We start from the raw sequence: 6230 nt of genomic DNA, 5'->3' as shown, positions 1-6230 counted from the left end.
GCAGCTATGAGAAACTGACAATGTAGAAAACAAGACTTATTCACTGATTGATGTGTTCACTGGTGTGAGGTGATAGAAATTTCAGTGTCGAGAATAATAAAATATTTCAAACATCTGTGGCAGGAAGGATGGTGGTGGTGCCATCCTCTAAAAGAATTTCAGAAGACATGTAGATGTACAGAGAAAAGGCAATGAGCTTTGTTTTGAGTATAGTGTGTGAGTGAGTGTGAGATGCCTATGGAAGATCATGGCTGAAATGTCCAATGAGCAGTTTTTTACACAGGATAGAGTTCAGGAGAGAACAGAAGACTGGATATAGGAATTTATACAGTGATGCATTGCTACATATTTAATAATATACACTCGGAGGGGAGGAAGTTATTCATTAAACATTTTTTAATTTTAATCTATGTTATTACAATATTCTCCATAACTTTCTAATATAAAAAATAAAATGATAAATTAAAACTTGATTTGTAAGGTGTTAATGAGTATACTGAAATTTTAGCAATATGCTCTCATAAACCAATAGAGTTTGGTTTAGAATATTTCTGAATGGATCCATGAGTAATCTGCATAGGAATGTTAATTAAATCAGTAGGAAATGAGGAAGCAATCAAGTGAGAGAAGAGAAGAGTGCTTAGGATAGAGTCTTTGGGAAGACTCTAAGTTAGAGTCAGTATTTAAATTGTAATGTATGAAAGAGTTCTATGAAGGAATAAGTAAACAGGTTGATAGAGAACCAAGAAAAGGCAGTATCACAACAACCAGATCCAAAAGTAAACATCCAGGAAGAACAAATGCTCAAGGGCTATGTCATGTTTGAGGAAGAAAAGAACTGGGAAAAGTCCAGATTTAGAAATTAAGAAAATGATTGTAAAATTGAAGAAAGTAAATTGAATTGATTAAAGACTCAATATATAGGGTGAAAACTTGAAAAACTGGAAGTGTGTTCATGCTCTGAAAAGAACAAAAGAAGTTTCGAAGGATAGGTTTTCAGGAAAATATATTTTAATTACAACTAATCTATGCCTATTCATTTAGGGTTATTCTTATTTTAAAAAGTGTTATGTGTGTGTGTGAGTTTGCATGAGCATGTGCATGTGTGTGTGTGTGCACATGCACATGAAAGGGGGTGTTACTCTCTTATCACTGCCCTATAGTAGATACCCAGTAATCATTGGTAGTATAGTAACAGAGTTACAGGGAAGAGATCAGTGTCCTGTTCCTATCTACTGAAGAGCACTTATTGAAGTAATGAATGATATAGTGGCTATGAAGAAACTCATGGCAATAGGCAGGGAATTTTGACTATAGGAGGCAGAAAAAAATAACTGTGACCATGGAAGTCATATAGGGACCAATGATGAGAAAGGGCTAAATGGGTTGGTGTACTTGTGCTGAAAGGAAGTCCATGTTCAATTTGAGGGAAGGGAATAGGCAATGTGACCCATATTCCTTCTGATTGGTTCATAACTTTTTTTTTTCTTGTAATTGAATCATAACCCCTGTGGACTTATTCAAGGGTCACTTTTTTAGAAAATTTTTTGCTTAAAGAAAAGACCAAATACTGGGAACTTGTGCTAACTGTTTGGCATTTTTGAGGTGAATTATAGAGGGTGAAGGTTGGAAAAAGAGTAGAGATATGAATTATATTTTGTTGGACTGTATGCTAGAAAGGGAAATATTTGTTTTTCAAATTTGGGATCTCTGGTAGATGTACTCAAGATTTCTGATGGACATGAATTTTCTTCAGAGCAGGGCTTCTCCTTCTTCAGTAAGGTTTGTGAAAAGGACTAAAGAAATGGTTATTATCAGAATAGCCAGAGACATAAGTTTCAAGAAAAAAAACAGTGCTATATAGGAAACCAGAAGAATTCTAGAAAAAATTTAGAAAACTTCTAGGCACCCTCTTTGTTCTTTATATAAATAGATGAGTATGTAGAGTACTTCAAGGGAGAAATGGCACATGAGAATTTTGTATGGACTTAGATATGGGGTCTGTTTGTTTCTCTTAGTCTCTAAAATACATGTTTCATTTTGAAGCCTTTTGAATGTAAAAAGGAGTTGGTGACTGCATTCCTGAGAAAGGTATCAAGTTCTAAAGATCTATATCATCAGCTGTAATTAGCTGTACAAATTAGAAGTCCTTTGAAATATATTGCAAATCTTGTCAATAGGAATTGTTTGACATAAGTGGTCAGAAACACTTTTAAATAAGTCACAGAGGAAGAAGATTAATACTACACACACACACACAGACACACACACACACACACACACACATGAAAAGAGAGAAAAAGAGAAAAATGATATATGTTGTGACTAAACCATTCTGTTTTTTAAAGGACAATTGGGGTTAAGTAACTTGTCCAAGGTTACACGGCCAATGTTTTTGGTGTGGGGGTTAAGTGCCTGAGGCTGGAACCGATCACGTCTTCTCCCAACTCCAGGGCTGGTGTTCTACTCCCTTCACCACCTAGCTGCCTGTAATGTAAATGCCAAGGAAAGGCAACTTCCCAAGGTTCAAAATACCAGCATAGGTGCTCTCCATTTTACTCAGTGACAAACCAAGAACAGAGAAGATCAAAACATGACATCATTCAGAATATAGCATTTACTAAGTGTGATTAAATAATCTCCAAGTACTACCCCACCCCAGAACCTTATATTCATTCAATCAATTACAAAGTCCCTGTTCTAAATACTACTCCACTCCTAGGCTGTACCTTCATTTAGTCCACCACAAAGCCCCTCTTCTCAAATGGAGATTAGTTTCCAATCTAAGTAAAGTACATTCATTTGTTCAACCATAGAACACAAAAAGGTCAAAAGTTCCCCACCCCTGGATCACAGTTGAATCTACCCCAGAGTTACATCAAGTTTAAGCACAGGACTTAATACCCAAATGGAGGTCTTTTCTTCATCTTGACACAAGGCAAGTTCTCAGCAATCTTAGTTCCTGGGGAGACAAGGCTTAGCAAGGCCACAAGATACATTGCCAGTCTCTTCATTAATTCATCCTCTGTCTGCAGAACAGTCCTAGGACCCCTGAAAACATTAGCAAAACCCTCTCCCATGATTTCTGTAAACATACAACAAGAAAATCCTTCTTCAGGGCTTCTGAACCAACAGAAAGGTTCCCAGACCCCTGCAACAACAGCACTGTCCTTCACCAGTGGACAGTATTCACTCTCTGTCTGCAGGACAGTCACAGGAGCTCTTAGCCAACAGCCAGGTTCCAGGACTTCTTCAATAACAGTACTGTCTTTCACCAGTGGACAAATCTGGCAAAACAACATCAAAACAGACAGACAAAGTACCAGCAAAACAGCCATGTCTCCTCAGTCCTTGGCTGCTCTGGGGGCAGGTCTCAAAAGTCCAGGGCAATTCAAAGTAGCCCTCAGCAATCCTCTTATTCTCTCTCTGCCTCCACGAGGGTGCTGCTTCCAAAAAGTTCTCTGCCTCTCTCTTGTCTCTCCAAATCTACATCACCAGCTCCTCCCAGTTCAGGACTCTCTTTTCACATCAACAAATCCATCCCACAGGTGGGATTAACAAGCTCTGAGTTTTAACGCAATCAGTTTGAAAACCAAGCCAATACAGGGGGATCTTAATATTCCATTACTATCACACTGCCCCGTGACTAAACAATTCTTTTTCTAAATATGAAAAATAATTTTTTTTCTAAATATGCAAAACACTATCTTATCTAGCAAAAGACAGAACATTTTAGAGTCAGGAAATTAGTGGATTAGAGAAAATTTTACTAGGGAAATTTTAAAGAGAAAACGATAAATCTGTGAACCTGTGGAAAAAGAGGAAGTGAATAAAAGTAGAGGCTATGAATCCCACTGCAAAAACATTTGCAGGATTACTAATAATGAAAAAGAAAGAACAAAACAAAATTCACAGAACCTTCAGAAAATTAATAGGGCAGAATAATGCAGAGATTTAATACTTCAGTGGATTTGTGAACTCCCTGATGTGGATAATTTTTCATATAATGTATTTTAAAACCCATTGATACCTCCTTACATGGTGGTGTTCTTTTCTCACATACTTTTGTAAAGAAGATGCATTCTCTGACCTGAAGGCTTTATTCTGAACATTCCAAGGGTATCAGTTTAGCACTTAGACTCAGACTGCCTTTTTTTTTTAACTCTCTTAATCTTGTTATATGAATAACTCATCTATAGGATATATGTATTGAATGACGAGGTCAATACTATATTATTTTGAAGAAAAATGTTGATCTGGAGCAGGGGTGAGAAAAGAGCAATTCAAATAAAATTGGATAAATATAATAATATGTTTAATTAGATGCATAAATAGTCTTATTCTTCATTGACAATAATAAATACCTCCCAACATTAGGAATGAAATAAGCACACATGAACATACAACAAAGACATGCACACACACACACACCTCATGCAGAAAAAAATGCAAGCACTCCCCCACTTTTAAACATGTTTTAATCTATTGGTGTTATCAGTAATCCTATGTCAGTATGTATGGGAGTTTTTGATAAAAACCTTTGTTTGGCTTGTTATGTAGGAAGCTCGTATTTTTATAAATACTTCTTAAAATAAAAGTTAAATATTTGCTTATTTCACATTTGATGACTTTTATGGGAAATGTTAATAAATGTAGGTTTAGAGAAAAGTGTATATTTGTGTTGGCATCTTTTTAAATGTTTCCTGAATTATTAAATTGAGTAATTAAATAAGAAATATTTAAGTGAATTAAAAAAAATTGGCATATTATCTGCTGAAACAGATTTCGCCGCTAATTGTATGGTGACTTTTTACTTGAACTAACTGTGTCTAACTGCACTGTTTTAAGAAGTGTTATATGTGGCATTCCTTTGTGCTGATGGGGTAAAAGAAAATAGACTTATTTAAGAACATTTTATCAACAAAGTACATGACTAGAGTTTAATATTAAATATAAATAATGCTTCTTTTTTAATAAATGCTTTCACAACTCACTGTGAATCCTTGAAAATGTTTAGAATGCTATTTCTCAAGTTATATTAGGAAATAATTACAATACTCTTTATGGAAAGAAAGAACTAGAAAGAAAGGTGGTGTCCATTCATTGGAAAATGGCTGAGAAAGTAGAAATGTTTTTGTAATTGATTATTATTATTATAGAGTAAGAAATGAGTATAAGGAATTTGGAGAAACATGGGAAGATTTGTATGTAACAAAAGAAGAATGAACAAAGGAGCATTATGCTTGACTCAAACAATGTAAAAGAAAAGACCCCTAGTAGTAAAACAAACTAAGTTTTTGAATAACTAATGAATGTTACAGAAAAATATAAATGAAGGACATCTCCTTCATAAAGACTATGAACTATTATAACACATGTGTTTGTTATCAAATTTTGTCTCAGTTTAGTAGCTAGTAAGTTTGAATTAATTTTGGCAATAGTGATGCAAAACACTATAGCAGATTTCAGTTGCCCTAAGAAACTGCTCAGGAAAGATTAAAAAAATATAGTTGGGTATGTCAATTGAAATTGCTATCAATAAACCAAAATGGAAATATCATCAAGCTCTTCCACCCACACAAGATATGTATAAGTGAACAAGAAACAGTTAGGTTATTTTATTTTAGGTCCTCCAAAAACTTTGAAGCCAGATCACTTTGAGATCAATAGATGAAGGTTCAAGCATAGTCCCAGCTATAGATTCAATTTCCTGTATTAGATCAGAGGTAAAGGGTAGGTCAAGGAAGGAATGTGGAAACCAGCCACTCATCTAGATATAATGCAGGGAAGATCTGGAGCCATACAAATTTTAGCAAATTTAGACAGGATCCTACCCACTGACACAAAAGTGTGAAAGACGGAAATTAGCACTCTCACAAAGTCCCAATTTAAGAATAGAGTTATAAGCAAACAGAAGTGAATCCCTTAAGTAATCAATGCTAAGAATCAAGAGAAACCAATGAATGGATTTGGATGGAAGTATGTGGAAGAAATTAAAAAAGATTAAAAAATAATAAAATGAAATCTCTTAGGGACAAAAAAAAATAGGAGAATAATCTGCTGTTCTATTGATCACATTTATAGATACTACCTTCCAGGGCTTCCATCTTTGGGAATCTGGCCAGCATCTCTATCACCTGGATTCAGTTTAAATAAAAAGGACAAGCACTTTTTATATGCAATGAAAACATGGAATTGCAAGAACAGATCCCAGAATGGTTAAATGGTAT

Source organism: Petaurus breviceps, unplaced genomic scaffold (assembly GCF_028583685.1).
Source record: "Petaurus breviceps papuanus isolate PSGF00001 unplaced genomic scaffold, PetGlider_PUasm1.0 213, whole genome shotgun sequence".
Classification (NCBI taxonomy): Eukaryota; Metazoa; Chordata; class Mammalia; order Diprotodontia; family Petauridae; genus Petaurus; species Petaurus breviceps.
This window is presented reverse-complemented; position numbering follows the sequence as displayed.